Source organism: Natator depressus, chromosome 12, assembly GCF_965152275.1.
Source record: "Natator depressus isolate rNatDep1 chromosome 12, rNatDep2.hap1, whole genome shotgun sequence".
Classification (NCBI taxonomy): domain Eukaryota; kingdom Metazoa; phylum Chordata; order Testudines; family Cheloniidae; genus Natator; species Natator depressus.
The window spans coordinates 4,456,267-4,472,367 of record NC_134245.1 but is presented as its reverse complement, the minus strand read 5'-3'; the positions used below and the strand labels follow the sequence as shown (position 1 = coordinate 4,472,367).

The 16,101-nt window shown below is 47.5% G+C and overlaps 1 protein-coding gene across 1 annotated transcript in view; it reads left to right on the top strand.

The window, feature by feature from the left end:
- Positions 1-5,330: 5,330 nt before the first annotated feature.
- Positions 5,331-16,101, top strand: part of GFOD2 (Gfo/Idh/MocA-like oxidoreductase domain containing 2) — a 44,023-nt gene continuing 33,252 nt past the window's right edge. Inside the window, exon 1 of the mRNA XM_074968384.1 lies at positions 5,331-5,461. The gene's annotated coding sequence lies outside the window, so the exon portion shown is untranslated. The remainder of the gene's footprint in view (positions 5,462-16,101) is intronic.

The following is a 16,101-nucleotide window of genomic DNA, read 5'->3' as shown; positions in this document are numbered from 1 at the left end:
AACAGTGCAGTCTGTCATCCTAACCTCTCTGTTTTTAACTAACGTTACACCCAAGAGTTAGAAAGAAAACAAAAAAAAAAAACTTGGCTTGTAAAATTTAGCTGTGCTGTCCAGATACCTATGGTCTCTGATAATGATTGTCAGCCTACAGAAAAATCCTTTTAAAAAAAACCTAGCACCTTTGTCTCCAGGTAAATAGGCAGAAAACCCCTCTAGTTGCTCTTAGGTAAAAAAACAACTTCAGGTCTGTGAAGACTTGTGAATTTCCCTGCAGGAGGTTAACTACCCTGCCTTTAGGTAGAGAAAACTCCAGCTCACAAAAGACAATCCCCTTTTGTCTCTGCTCTGGCTCCCAAGCAGAGAAAAAAAAACCCTCTAACTGCTTTCAGCTTAATACCTGCTTTCCAGTAGCCCAAAGGAAAAAAAATTTCCTTTTAAAATCTGTGCTTCTGGTTCAAAAAGTCTCAAATTGATCTCAAAATGATTTCAAGTTAATCCCACTGCTCTGCTACCATGTCAAGGTTCCTTCCCCACTCTGAACTCTAGGGTACAGATGTGGGGACCTGCATGAAAACCCTCTAAGCTTATTTTTACCAGCTTAGGTTAAAACTTCCCCAAAGTACAAACTATTTTCCTTTTTCCCTTGTACTTTATTGCTGCCACCACCAAACGTCTAACAGATATATAACCGGGAAAGAGCCCGCTTGGAAACATCTTTCCCCCCAAAATCCTCCCCAAACCCTACACCCCCTTTCCTGGGGAAGGCTTGATAAAAATCCTCACCAATTTGCATAGGTGAACACAGACCCAAACCCTTGGATCTTAAGAACAATGAAAAAGCAATCAGGTTCTTAAAAGAAGAATTTTAATAGAAGAAAAGGTCAAAGAATCACCTCTGTAAAATCAGGATGGTAAATACCTTACAGGGTAATCAGATTCAAAACATAGAGCATCCCTCTAGGCAAAACCTTAAGTTACAAAAAGACACAAAAACAGGAATCTACATTCCATTCAGCACAGCTTATTTTCTCAGCCATCTAAAGAAAACAGAATCTAACACATATCTAGCTAGATTACTTACTAAGTTCTAAGACTCCATTCCTGTTCTGTCCCTGGCAAAAGCATCACACAGACAGACATAGCCTTTGTTTCTCCCCCACTCCAGCTTTGAAAGTATCTTGTCTCCTCATTGGTCATTTTGGTCAGGTGCCAGCAAGGTTATCCTAGCTTCTTAACCCTTTACAGGTGAAAGGGTTTTTCCTCTGGCCAGGAGGGATTTTAAAGGTGTTTACCCTTCCCTTTATATTTGACAGGGAATCATTGCTCTGTCTGGTGTGAACAATGCTGCCTCTGTTAAGTGTTGCATTTTGGGTTTACAGATGCAACCTTGAGATCCCAGCCGTCCTTGTTATCAACAGCTGAAAGACTCCAAAGAATGAGGAAGTGTCCGCGAAGAACCAGAGAACTTAGTGAAAATCAAAAGGTGCAGGAGTGGCGGGAGAGTGAATGGAGGGTCCGCCAGCAGAATACGGATCGCCGGCACCAAAGCACAGAGCGGCTGCTAAGCATCATGGAGCGCCAAGCGGACTCGATATAGGCGCTCGTAGCTTCCACGCCTGCCCTCCCCTGCAGCCTTTGTCCCAAAACTCTTTCCCTTTTGCCCTCATGTCACCTCCAACCCACCTTCCCCAACATCCAGGGTCTTATCACCACCAGCTGCCTCCAGCACCTGTAGCTTCACCACCCAGCCCTGCAAACTATGACGGTTACTCACTGCACTCAACCCCCATCACCACGCATTTTAGCCAGCCAGCAGTGCAGCACTCATTGCACGGCACTCCAGACAGGAAGGCTGAATATGATAACAGGACATACGCAAATCTGTGATTGTCCCGTTCCCCATCCCACCCCCTTCCCTCATCCCACACAGCACAAATATATCATGCCCTTTCTGTTTCCCAAGCAGTTGTGTTTCTTTTCAATAAATGAATTTTCTTTTCAATAAATGAATTTTTTCCCTTTGAAAATATTATTTATTATTGCATTAAGTAAAAGATACCGTAGCCCAGGAAAGCAACAGTCACCTCAAGTCAGTGCATCATACGTAGCAAACACAGATTCCTACTAACATCGGAACCACTGCACTTCACTGCCATGCAGGGCACCAAACATTAGTGGTGGCTTTTAGCCTCAAATTTCTCCCTCAAGGCATCCCTAATCCTTGCAGCCCCGTGCTGGGCTCTAATAGCCCTGCTCTCTGGCTGGTCAAATTCAGCCTCCAGGTGTTGAACCTCCGAGTTCCATGCCTGAGTGAATCTTTCACCCTTCCCTTCACAAATGTTACGGAGAGTACGGCATGCGGCTATAACCGTGGGGATATTGTCATCGGCCAAGTCCAACTTCCCATACAGACAGCGCCAGTGGCCCTTTAAACAGGCAAAAGCACACTCCACAGTCATTCTGCACCGACTCAGCCTGTTGCTGAACTGCTCCTTGCTGCTGTCAAGGCTCCCTGTGTAGGGTTTCATGAGCCACGGCATTAAAGGGTGAGCGGGGTCTCCAAGGATCACAATGGGCATTTGGACTTCCCCTATGGTGATCTGGTCTGGGAAGAAAGTTTTGGCTTGCAGCTTCCTGAACAGGCCTGTATTCCGAAAGATGTGTGCGTCATGCACCTTTCCGGGCCAGCCTGCGTTAACGTCCGTGAAACGCCCACGGTGATCCACAAGCACTTGGAGAACCATAGAGAAATACCCCTTCTGATGTATGTACTTGGAGGCTGGGGGGCTGGTGCCAGAATTGGAATATGCGTGCCATCTATCCCCCCTCCGCAGTTAGGAAAACCCATTTGTGCAAAGCCAGCCACAATGTCATGCACATTACCCAGAATCACGGTTCTTCTGAGCAGGATTAATGGCCCTGCAAACTTGCATCAACACAATTCCAATGGTCGACTTTCCCACTCCAAACTGGTTAGTGGCTGATCGGTAGCTGTCTGGAGTTGCTGGCTTCCAGACTGCAATAGTTACCTGCTTCTCCACCGTCAGGGCAGCTCTCAATCTCGTGTCCTTGTGCCGCAGGGTGGGTGCGAGCTCCTCACACAGTCCCATGAAAGTGGCTTTTCTCTTCCGAAAATTCTGCAGCCACTGTTCGTCATCCTAGACTTGCATGACAGTGTGATCCCACCACTCAGTGCTTGTTTTCTGAGCCCAAAAGTGGTGTTCCACAGTGGTGAGCATGTCCGTGAATGCCACAAGCAATCTCGTGTCATATGCGTTATGTGAGTCAACATCATTGTTGGAGCCCTCGCTGTCAGTTTGTAGCTTAAGGAGTAACTCGACTGCAATTCGTGACATGCTGGTGAGACCCATCAGCAAACTCCTCAGCAATTTGGGCTGCATTCCCGCAGACCAAAAGGGAAGACAGAGCGCACAGTACAAAAAACGTTGAAAGACAGCACCAAATCTGGATGGAAGCACAGGGATTGCTGGGATGCGAAGCGATGCATAACGGGGCATTGGGACAGGACCCAGAATGCCCCGCATCCCACCACCTCCTTCCCACAAGCCATAGTGCCAGAATGGGAAGAGGTGATCTGTGGAATAGCTGCCCATAATGCACTGCTCCCAATGCTGCTTCAAGAGCCGCAAATGTGGCCACACTAGTGCACTTGCAGCTGTCAGTGTGGACAGACTGCAGCGCTTTCCTTATTGTGCTCTCCGAGGGCTGGTTTAACTCACAGCGCCCTACATCTGCAAGTGTAGCCATGCCCTGAGCAAGATTTGAATCAAGCACTCTCTCACCCTAACAGATGGTGCAAGCAGGTTACAATTCTTCAATATGCAGCCTAGACCTCCTTCCAGCCTGGGACCAAATTTAGGGCTAGTCTACACCAGCAGTGCTAAAGTGCTTTAACGTGCCTTCTGTGGTCGCGACGCAGCACTGGGAGAGAGCTCTCCCAGTGCTCTAAAAAACCCACCTCCACAAGGGGTGCAGTTCCCAGCGCTGGGGCACTGTCTACACTGGTGCTTTACTGCGCTGACACTTGCTGCGAGCAGGGAGGTGTTTTTTCACTCCCCTAAGTGAGAAAGTTGCAGCGCTGTTACTTGCCAGTGTAGACAAGCCCTTACCCAGTTCAAAGTCTTTGTCTTCCAGATGTACCTCCAGCTTTTGAGATGGGGGGAGGGCCAAGTGATGACCACTCTCCCCCTTTTATACTTTCTTCCAGCTGCTAGAAAGATCCTTGTTGTAACCGGATTAGTCCGCCCCCATGGGGAGTCTCTAGGATACCGGATTGGGTGTTGATGAGTCATTAACGCCTGTCTGGCCAGTGATGGCTACTCCTTGGTTGCAACTGAAAGACCTATTTCAGTAACACACATAGCAATGCTGAATAGCTTCATATACACTGATCACACACCCAATCCAACAGGCCATTCATGTTCAGTGGATCAAGATTTTAAAAATTATACCTCACAAGATATACTTTGTACAAAACATATAATTATAGGACAGTGGTGAATATGGGGGTTCCAGGGCGCTGCTTCGAGGTACAGTGTCACAATGGGTCGGTGGTGAGGCGGGCTCTGAGGGAGGGCACAGCGGTGGGGTGTTGGGGGAGGGCGAGGCAGGTTGTACCTGGGGTACTGAGGCTGAGTGGGGGGCCGGGGCTCAGAGGTGGGGTGTATGTGGGGTGGGATGCTGACGCTGGCTGTGTGGGGATGCGCTGAGGTGGGATGTGTAGGTGGAGACACTGAGGCTGGGTGTGGGGGAAGGGTGAGACGGGGGTGGGGGGTTCTGAGACGGGGTGTATGGGGGCTGAGGTGGGAAGTGTGTCTGGGGGAGTGCTGGGCGCAGAAGGGCAGGTTGGGGGGTGCAGCCCCAGGGGTCAGTGCCAGGTGGGGGCGAGGGAGGTGGCGTTATCCCTGGGGTCAGCGCCATGCACTGGTGGGTAGTGCCCAGCAAAGTCTTGGGGGGCTGCGAGTCCTGGCTGCGGGCTGTGCTGCAGGGTCACTGTGCCCTGTGCAGGGCCGGGAGAGAGGCTGCGCGGGTGCCAGTCTGTGGATCTGGCCCTGGTCCCCCACTCTTTTATTGTGGGTCCTACTGTAACCCGCCCGCGGGCTCCCCCTGCCGCTGCTGGCGGCCTAGCGCAGGGCCTGTGAAATTGGACGCGGCTCCTTTAAGGATTAAGAGCCCCACCCTTCCGCGCATGCGCGCGAACTGCCGGGGTGGGCAGAGTGTCTCCCGCAGAGCCTGAGCGGCGCGCGCTGCGGCGTGCACTGCCAGAGAGGGGCCGCGCCCAGCACTCAGCCCGGCGCCGCGGGAGCGCGCCCCCTCCTCCCTCTCTGCCCCGCGGGAGCGCGCCCCCGCCCCCGCCCCGCGAGGATGCGCCCGGGAGCGAGACGGGGCCGCTGGACTTCACTGCCCCAGCCCGCTGCCCCGTGCCGCCTCCGGCCCGCAGGTGAGGGACCGCCCGGCGGGGCTCTGGGAGGAGCCGGGGGGGTGGGTGGGGGCGCGGAGCTGGGGGTGCTGGGGGAGTGCGGAGCGAGGGGAGGGCGCGGAGCTGGGGGGGGTGCTGAGCGGGGGGCGGACCTGGGGGCGGTGCTGAGCGAGGGGGGGCGGGGGGCGCGGAGCTGGGGGGCGGTGCTGAGCGAGGGGGGCGCGGAGCTGGGGGGCGGTGCTGAGCGAGGGGGGCGGGGGGCGTGGAGCTGGGGGGGGTGCTGAGCGGGGGGGGCGGGGGGCGCGGAGCTGGGGGGGGTGCTGAGCGAGGGGGAGCGCGGAGCTGGGGGGGTGCTGAGCGGGGGGGGTGGGGGGCGCGGAGCTGGGGGGTGCTGAGCGGGGGGGGCGGGGGGCGCGGAGCGGGGGGGGGTGCTGAGCGGGGGGCGCGGAGCTGGGGGGGGTGCTGAGCGGGGGGGGCGGGGGGCGCGGAGCTGGGGGGTGCTGAGCGGGGGGGGCGGGGGGCGCGGAGCTGGGGGGTGCTGAGCGAGGGGGGGCGGGGGGCGCGGAGCTGGGGGGGGCTGAGCGAGGGGGCGCGGAGCTGGGGGGGTGCTGAGCGAGGGGGAGCGCGGAGCTGGGGGGGGTGCTGAGCGAGGGTGCTATGCTCTAATAAATTTGTTAGTCTCTAAGGTGCCCCAAGTCGTCCTTTTCTTTTTACGGATACAGACTAACACGGCTGCTACTCTGAAACTAGCAAATCACATAGTGATGGCTGGGAAAAGTCCGCATTTGTCAGCAGTTTCTCCCAGTTACATGTTGTGTGCTCTAGTTTGTCCCTATAGTAGAATAGGTCTCTGCCATCACTGTGGGGTAGTGATTGACAAATGTGGACTTTTAGTGGTGAGTACTCTAGTCTTGAAGCCTTTACACTTGCATATCCTTTGTGTTGCCTCTCTTCTTTTCCCATCTGCCCATGATCTCTGTATTGAAATGTGTAAGAATTTGCTGTGGTAGGAGAACAGCCCATAAGTAAGGAGCTTAGAAGCAGATGTGGAACAAGGTCAGTAGTGCTACATATCTGCTCTTGGAATAACTGATAGCCATTGATGCACCATCATTCAAAATGTTACTTTCAGTTAAAGCACGGGACTGACTGGGTGTTTGGAGATCTAGGGTTCTGTTAAAAACAACAAGGAGTCCTGTGGCATTACGCTAGCTGCCCCACTAAGGGGGGCTGGGAAGGAATTTTTCCCTTACCACTATATTGGCCAGGTGCAGTGGGGGTGTTTTCGCCTTCCTCACAGCAGGTTCAGGTGGGCTCTGTTCATGCATAGCATGACGGGCGGTAGGCCATGTCGCAACTCTTTATTTAAGTGTATAGCGGATGTTCAGTGCAGGTATTCCATAAATGAAGGCACAAAAGAACGGAAAAATGGCTTGGAAAAGGAATTAAGGAGAGGTGCTTGGTAATGCCACAGACTTCCTGTGTGACTTTAGGCAAGTCTCAATTTCCCCATTGGTAAAATGGGGTTAATACCAACTCAGGGGCACTTTGAAAAGTAGATTATTTGTAAAGTATTTTGAGATTGAATATCTTTTCTACACAAGAGAAAATTTACTTTTGCAAGAGCTATGTGGTGCCCCCTAGCAAATTTGTAACATTCCTTGCATCTGCATGTAAAATTGCTCAAACTGTTTACACGCATACACAATATCATTTGGGTCAGTACTGTTATGAGCTGGGTGAAATCTTGACCCCATTGAGGTTGATAGGTGTGAGTTCTGTTAACATAACTAAGCATAAGCTACACCTAAAGCAAAAGGTGTGTCTGAAACCACCCAGGACTTTTGGCTGACTGTTGTGTTGGGTAGCGGTGGTGTTTGTGTGGGACGAGAGATCATGCACACAAAATGAGAACCTACAAGAACAAAAAGAGAGGGAGAGGCCAGGCAAGAAAGCCAATCAGGAGCCTGTAAGCAAAGTTTGACCCTGGAAAAAGCTAGAAAGAGAGCTTTTGGGTCTGGTATTGGCTAAATAAAGAGGCTTGCTGGCTATGTAAGCTCAGTAAAAGGTTCTTTTGTTCTTGGTTCTATATTCTATATTCAGAGACACAGGACTTTGTACATTCTTTGTAAATAAACAAGATTGCATCAAAGAAAATATCAGACTTCATCAATTTCTACTTCCAACTGGAAAATATCCAAGGCCCCAAACTTTGACTAGCCACTTGTTGCCCCTTTTCAACCCAGTATTTAGTGTCTCTGAAAGCAAATCTGATTTAGTCTGAATCAATTCAGCCTGCATGCATCTACTGCCAGTGGGAATGGTACTGAAATTGTTCAAATACTCCTCCCGCTATTGTCCCATAGTGTACCAGAGTCTTTCAGAATCTGAGTCCACTGCTTCTGTGTGTGCAGTGAACTATGGGATAGGTACCCAGAGGGAACTGTAAGTGAAGTAGTTCAGAGCAGTACTAGTAGGGACATAGGACAAAGCTTCATGGTTCAGAATACAGCTCAGTATGGCTAGTGTGGCTGCAGTGAATAGTTTGTGCTTAAAACAGTTCTGTCAAAAGCACTTCAGTTATTCAGATCTGTGCAGTAGATATAGTCTAAGACCATGTCTATACGGCAAACTTTGGTTGACGCAAGTTATGTTGGCATAAAGCCAGCCCACTGTTAGTATATTGCTTGTGAGTGTGCATACTCGGCTGCTTGCATCGGCGTTGTGCATACGCACCCGGAGTGCTTGTGTCGATGCACAGTGTAGTGCACCATGGGAGGTATCCTAGCGTGCAACACACCACTGTCCAGCACACTCTGTTGGGAAATTTTGGAAATGGATAGTGGGGCAGAAATGAGTTGCGGGGGGATGACTGTGAGCAAGGGGTCAGCTTCCCAGCGTGCAATTGTCCCCATCCCATAATGCCATCTAAAGCCTATAATTTTTATGACTTTTTAAAAAAATCCCACCAACCCATGTGGGCTGTCTTCTCTTTTTGCTGATGATGGCAAATCAACTTGAAGCACTCCTTCCATTTTTAGTCATTTCTAACATTAAAAAAATTGATCAGGTATGATGATCTGAGCATTAATTGATTAAATTGTGGCCCTTGACTGACTGACTACTGTATTAACTTTGAGAGGACTACCTGTTAGACGTGTTAACATATAATTTTAAAAAGTTGATTTTTAAATGTTTTCTTGAATATATATTTACATAATTGTTCTAGACTTGTCATGTTTTGTACCTTGTGTTTGTGGGAGAAAGGGCTTTCGAATGATTACCTAACTTGACCCATTTCCAGAGACTTTATATTATAAAAATATCCACCAACTGAAGGATCTGGAGCTGAGGGGGCAGCAAGTCCCTCCACTTGCCATGTTACAGAGGATGATACCATTGAAATTATGATTTTTACAAATCAAATGACACTTCCCTTTCCTTTCTATCATTAACTTGCCCACGGAATTACACATGCTCCCAGACTGATAGATACGGTGAATTTATTCAGGGACATCTTTTGATCTGCAGAAGTTCAAAGATGTGACACAGTCTTTATCATCAGGCACAAATGGGTTTTCCTAGATAATGCAGAATAAACCAAAGTGTATTTTGTTTTCACGATAGTTAAAATTTGTGTTGTCATAGACCATTCTTTTATACAAAAGGAATCTATTTACAAGCAACCACAATGCATCTGGTTAATACACATTTAATGTTGCTTGTAAAGTGAGGAGGCAGGGCCGGAGAAATGTGGATCATGATGAACCTCACCACTTTCTGCTTCAAGTGTGCAACGCACATTTCTTTGATCCTGCCTTCCCTGACATAAATATATAGCAACATGTATATTAAAACCAACAACCTGAAAATATACTAAACCAAGATAATTTACTGTACATGCTTCTCCCCTGGGAGAGGATGAGACAACAAACACGACAGCTGTGTAGCGATCTTCCTTACTGCACGAAGAAGGTGCTCTCATACTAGAGCGATGACTGTAGTATAAGAACTTATTGAATACAATATTAGAGTTTGCTTTAGTTCATATTTGACTTTGTCCATTAATCTTTCCCTGCCTAGTCCTCCTAGACTGTCTCATAAGGTTTATGACGTCTGAGGCAAGCCATAAAATACAGAAATACACAAAATCCAAGAAGATTCCCACCAAGATTTTCATTCAGAAAGTTTAATGCCAGAAGGGACCATTAGGTCATTTAGCCTGACCTCCTGAATATTGCTTTTACCTGTTTAACCCTGTATTAAGCCCAGTAACTTTTGTGTTTGGCTAAAGCCTATCCTCCAGAAAGATATCCAGGCAGTCTTGGTTTGAAGACATCAAGATGTGGAAAATCCACCCCTTCCCTTGGTATTTTGTTCTTACCGTTAAAAATGTATGCCTTATTTCTAATTTGAATTTGTCTGGCTTCAGTTTCCAGCCACTGGTTCTTTTTATGTATTACTCTGCTAGATTAAAGACTCCTTTTGTATCTGGTATTTTCTCCCTATGAAAATACTTACAGACTGTAATCAAGTCACCTCTCAGTCGTCTTTTTCATAAACTAAAAACAGATTAAGCTCTTTAAATCTCTCACCGTAAAAAAGCCATTTTCTCCAATTCCCCAAAGCATTTTTGTCTTTTCTGCACCCTCTCCAGTTTTCCAACATTCTTTTAAAAATGTAGATTCCAGAGCTAGACACAGTATTCCAGTACCTGACTCATCCATACCATATGCAGAGGTAAAATCCGCTTCATGCTCCTACTCGCTACTTCAGTTTTTATACATTCGGGGATCACATTAGCCCTTTTTGCCACAGTGCAGCACTGGGAGCTCATGTTCAGTTGTTTACCCACTATGACCTCTAGGACCTTTTCAGAGCCACTGCTTTCCAGGATACAACCCCCCTTCTGTTGGTACGGCTTGTATTCGTTGTTCCTAGATATATAACTTTGTATTTGGCTGTATTAAAACACATCCTATGTCCTATAGTTTAAACTTTATCGTGTTAACTATATGTTTGAGTGATTTTTTTTGTGTGTGTGTGAATTCCATGCTGATGAAAGGTGCCAGTCTAACAGCCTTGGAGACTGAAGACTCTTATCTGTAGGACAGGTACTGCAAGAGCAATAGAAATACAAACTTCACCTGTGTGCAGCCAATATACCTTTTCCCTGATCTGAAAAGACTGACTCATATTTGAGAGAGTCTCGTTTCAGGATATAGGTGTACACAAATTTATTATCCATTTTGACACTTTTTTTTTTAACTGATAAAGTGGATTATTTTTCCTTATGAGCAGCCTCTCCTGATTGCTTGATGGATTTGAACCCCATATTCAACTTTCAGAGAATGAACTGCCACTTTCAATTTTGATCACATTTTTTCTCTTGGGAGAGTCAAATGTGTTTTTTCAAACTTCTCTCGGTCTGCCTGCATTCCTCTCATATTCTGCTTGTAATACCTCTCTTATACTGCCTGTAATTCACAGAAATGGGTATACTGGAGTGTCTAAGCAAAACATAAGGTTGTATGGGTACCTGTGTTAGGACTTTTATAACTGGGGTTGTATTTGCCTATTGAATATCAGCAAACATTCTTTTAAAGTCAGATTATAGAGCAAATATGTAATGGCTCCCTTGGAACCAATATAGTCAGCCGTGTAGTGAATGCAGTATGCTTGAGGCAACACAGTATATACTGTTCAGACAGCAATACAGAGTTGTTGTAACCATCAATCTTTAATATAAATGCTACACAAATGCACAGTAGTTGACTATTCATATGGTATAGTTTATGATACATTAAACTTCAAAAAAACAAAACAAAACTCACCTATGTCCAGGTTGGAGGTGACTGAAAATTGTTCCTGTCCAGCTGTTTGGCCTGTGTGAAATAAATACAAATAAACATCGGATAAAAATAAGCACATAAATCACATTGACAATTGGCAGGAATTGGCCCCTTTGTTTGAACTTAGTAGAGAGGTGAAGTATTGAATCAGCACCAGAAATTAAACTTTCCTTTCGCCATCAGGCTGAGATTGAGAGAGGTTATTAATTGCAGGGAGGGGTGTGTGTGAGAGTGAGGGGGAGAGAGAGAGGTATGCCCTTTTGTTTTTAATCTATGAGGTATAGGTTTTGTGCATAGACACAAGATTTTGATCTCCACCGTATCGATCTGGCACATTCCCCCTGCACTAAATTAATTAAAAAACAAAACAAAACACTACCTCAGATGCTTTGCCTCTTGTTGAGGTCCTGCAAATATAATTTTTTTTAAAAAGGCTTTGAGTTGTACCCGTGCAAAAAGTCTGAAATTAGCAATATCATAGAGAAAACCTAAAGGTGACTTTTTGTTCAGGGCAGTGAAGTGCTATCAGAAATTCACTAAATAAGGTAACATACTGGACGCCTCATTGTAGTAGGAAAAATGGGTGTTCAGGGTGCCTAAGATTTTTGTTTGTTTGTTTGTTTTCCTCTTGTACTGAAGTCTCCCAGAGTGATGCTCTGAAGCCCCAACACACACCATGGGGAGGTGTAGTCTGAGCACAGCACAGGGGTCTGATTTACTGATTTACCATTTGAACTTTGGCAAGTCATTTCACTTCTCCCTATCTTAGTTTTTCCAACTTGTAAAATGGAGTAATACTTGCCTCACAGGGGGATTGTGAGGGTTTGTTAATGTTTGAAAAGTGCTATGTATTATGCTATAACAGGGGTGGGCAAACTATGGCCTGCAGGCTGGATCCAGCTGGTCAGGGCTTTGGATCTGGCCCGTGGGATTGTCCCCCATGGTGCCGCAGGTCCTGCGCCGCTCTCGGAAGCGGCCAGCACCACTTCCTTGGAGCCCTGAAGGAGGCAGAGGGCTCTGTTCGTTGCCCTTGCCTCCAGGCACCGCCCCCTGCAGCTCCCATTGGCCAGGAATGGGGAACCGCAGCCAATGGGAGCTTCGGGGGCGGTACCTGGAGGTGCGGCAAGGGCAGCATGCGGCGCCCTGTGCCTACCCCTCCCCCAAGGGCCACGCAGGGATGTGGTGCTGGCCGCTTCCTGGAGCAGCGCGGCGTGGGGCCAGGGCAGGCGTGCAGGGAGCCTGCCCTGGCCCCGGTGTGCGCCGCTGCCACCCCAGAGCCACTTTAGGTAAGCAGCGCCGGGTCGGAGCCTGAACCCCTCCTGCACCCCGCACCCCCGTGCACCCCAACCCCCTGCCCTGCGCCCCCTGCCACACACCGCACCCCTCCTGCATCCTAACCCCCTGCCCTGATCTCCCTCCTGCAGTCCGCACCCCTCCTTCACTCCAGCCCCCTTCCCTGAGCCCCCTCATATACCCCGTACCTCTCTTCTGCCCTGAGCCTGTTCCTGCACACCGCACCCCCTCCCACACCTCGCACTCCCTCCCGCACCCCAACTCCCTGCCCCGGCCCTGCACACAATTTCCCCACCCAGCTGTGGCCCTTGGCCCAAAAAGTTTGCCCTACCCTGTGCTATAATGTCACAGCTATTACAGAACTGGTGTGGGGAGGGAGAAAGCAAGCGTTTACAGGCACACCTTCAGTTTAGAAATAGCACTTTAATATGAAAAATGTTTACTTGTTACAATAATCTTTGATATGACCAGTAACTCTAGAATTTGAGGGGGAAATCTCTCTCATCAGCTTTTGTGTGTGTGAAAGCACCTTGTGTATAGTTAGTTTTTCCCTATAGCTTTCTTGGATCTTTCACATAGCAACAGGAGGAAGAAAAGGAGGACTTGTGGCACCTTAGAGACTAACAAATTTATTAGAGCATAAGCTTTCATGGGCTACAGCCCACTTCATCGGATGCATAGAATGGAACATATAGTAAGAAGATATATACATACAGATACGTTGGAAGTTGCCATACAAACTGTGAGAGGCTAATTAGTTAAGGTGAGCTATTATCAGCAGGAGAAAAAAACTTTTGTAGTGATAATCAAGATGGCCCATATAGACAGTTGACAAGAAGGTGTGAGGATACTTCACTTAGGGAAATAGATTCAATATGTGTAATGACCCAGCCACTCCCAGTCTTTGTTCAAAAGTTAATGGTATCTAGTTTGCATATTAATTCAAGCTCAGCAGTTTCTCGTTGGAGTCGGTTTTTGAAGCTTTTCTATTGCAAAATTGCCACCCTTAAATCTTCTACTGAGTGGCCAGAGAGGTTGAAGTGTTCTCCTACCAGTTTTTGAATGTTATGATTCCTGATGTCAGATTTGTGTCCATTTATTCTTTTGCGTAGAGACTGTCTGGTTTGGCCAATGTACATGGCAGAGGGGCATTGGTGGCACATGATGGCATATATCACATGGGAAGATGTGCAGGTGAACGAGCCCCTGATGGCGTGGCTAATGTGATTAGGTCCTATGATGGTGTCACTTGAATATATATGTGGACAGAGTTGGGCTTTGTTGCAAGGATAGGTTCCTGGGTTAGTGTTTTTGTTGTGTGGTTGCTGGAGAGTATTTGCTTCAGGTTGGGGGGCTGTCTGTAAGCGAGGACTGGTCTGTCTCCCAAGATCTGTGAGAATGAGGGATCATTTTTCAGCATAGGTTGTAAATCTGTGATGATGCGCTGGAGAGGTTTTAGTTGGGGGCTGAAGGTGATGGCTAGTGGCGTTCTGTTGTTTGTTGGGCCTGTCCTGTAGTAGGTGACTTTTGGGTACTCTTCTGGCTCTGTCAATCTGTTTTTTCACTTCAGCAGCTGGGTATTGTAGTTTTAAGAATGCTTGATAGAGATCTTGTAGGTGTTTGTCTCCGAGGGATTGGAGCAAATGTGGTTGTATCTTAGAGCTTGGCTGTAGACAATGGATCGTGTGGTGTGTCCTGGATGGAAGCTGGAGGCAAGTAGGTAAGTATAGCGGTCAGTAGGTTTCCGGTATAGGGTGGTGTTTATGTGACCATCGCTTATTAGCACAGTAGTGTCCAGGAAATGGACCGCCTGTGTGGATTGATCTAGGCTGAGGTTGATGGTGGGATGGAAACTGTTGAAATCATGGTGGAATTCCTCCAGGGCTTCTTTTCCATGGGTCCAGATGATGAATATGTCATCAATATAGCGCAGGTAGAGTAGGGGCGTTAGGGGACGAGAGCTAAAGAAGCGTTGTTCTAAGTCAGCCATAAAAATGTTGGCATACTGTGGGGCCATGCGGGTACCCATAGCAGTACCGCTGACTTGAAGGTATATATTGTCCCCAAATGTGAAATAGTTGTAAGTGAGGACAAAGTCACAAAGCTCAGCCACCAGGTTTGCCATGACATTATCAGGGATGCTGTTCCTGACGGCTTGTAGTCCATCTTTGTGTGGAATGTTGGTGTAGAGGGCTTCTACATCCATAGTGGCCAGAATGGTGTTTTCAGGAAGATCACCGGTGGATTGTAGTTTCCTCAGGAAGTCAGTGGTGTCTCAAAGATAGCTGGGAGTGCTGGTAGCTTAGGGCCTGAGGAGGGAGTCTACATAGCCAGACAACCCTGCTGTCAGGGTACCAATGCCTGAGATGATGGGGCATCCAGGATTTCCAGGTTTATGGATCTTGGGAAGCAGATAGAATACCCCTGGTCGGGGTTTTAGGCATGTGACTGCACAGATCTGTTCCTGTGCTTTTTCAGGGAGTTTCTTGAGCAGATGGTGTAGTTTCTTTTGGTAATCCTCAGTGGGATCAGAGGATAATGGCCTGTAGAATGTGGAGTTAGAGAGCTGCCTAGCAGCCTCTTGTTCATATTCCAACTTATTCATGATGACGACAGAACCTCCTTTGTCAGCCTTTTTGATTATGATGTCAGAGTTGTTCCTCAGGCTGTTGATGGTGTTGTGTTCAGCACGGCTGAGGTTATGGGGCAAATGATGCTGCTATTCCACAATTTCAGCCCATGCATGTTGACGGAAGTAATCTATGTAGAAGTCCAGTCTGTTGTTTCGACCTTCAGGAGGAGTCCACGCAGAATCCTTCTTTTGTAGTGTTGGTAGGAAGGACTCTGTGGGTTAGTATGTTGTTCAGAGGTGTGTTGGAAATATTCTTTGAGTCGGAGACGTCGAAAGTAGGATTCTAGGTCACCACAGAACTGTATCACGTTCGTGGCCCTGGAGGGACAAAAGGAGAGGCCCCAAGATAGGACAGACTCTTCTGCCGGGCTAAGAGTGTAGTGAGAAAGATTGTCTCATTTTAAAAATTTCTCTTAACTGTAACCCACAAAACTGGCAGGGGCATTCAAGGGCAGGGATAGGACCTGCAATTACTTTCAACTCATTTTTAAAATTTAACTATTTAAAGCTGACTATATCAAATTCCTTTCTGAAACTGTATAATGTTTGGGATATAAACTTGTTTATTTCATATTGAATCATATGCTTAATCTCCCTGAATGTAACTGCCTATCTGTGACTTGGAACGTTCTGCTCAGCCTTAGATCCAGAATATCACCAGCTTTGTGTAATATTATCTGAGCGGGTTTCAGAGATTAATCGTTATTAAGAACAAGCCGTGGCCATTGTGATCAATCTTGTATAATCTGTGTAGCACAGACCATAGAACTTCATGTGGTGATCCCTGTATGGGGTGTGGTAACTTGTGGTAGAGTTAGATCGTATCTTTTAGAAAGACATCCAGTCTTGATGTAAAGATTTAAAGTGATGGAGAATCTACTGCA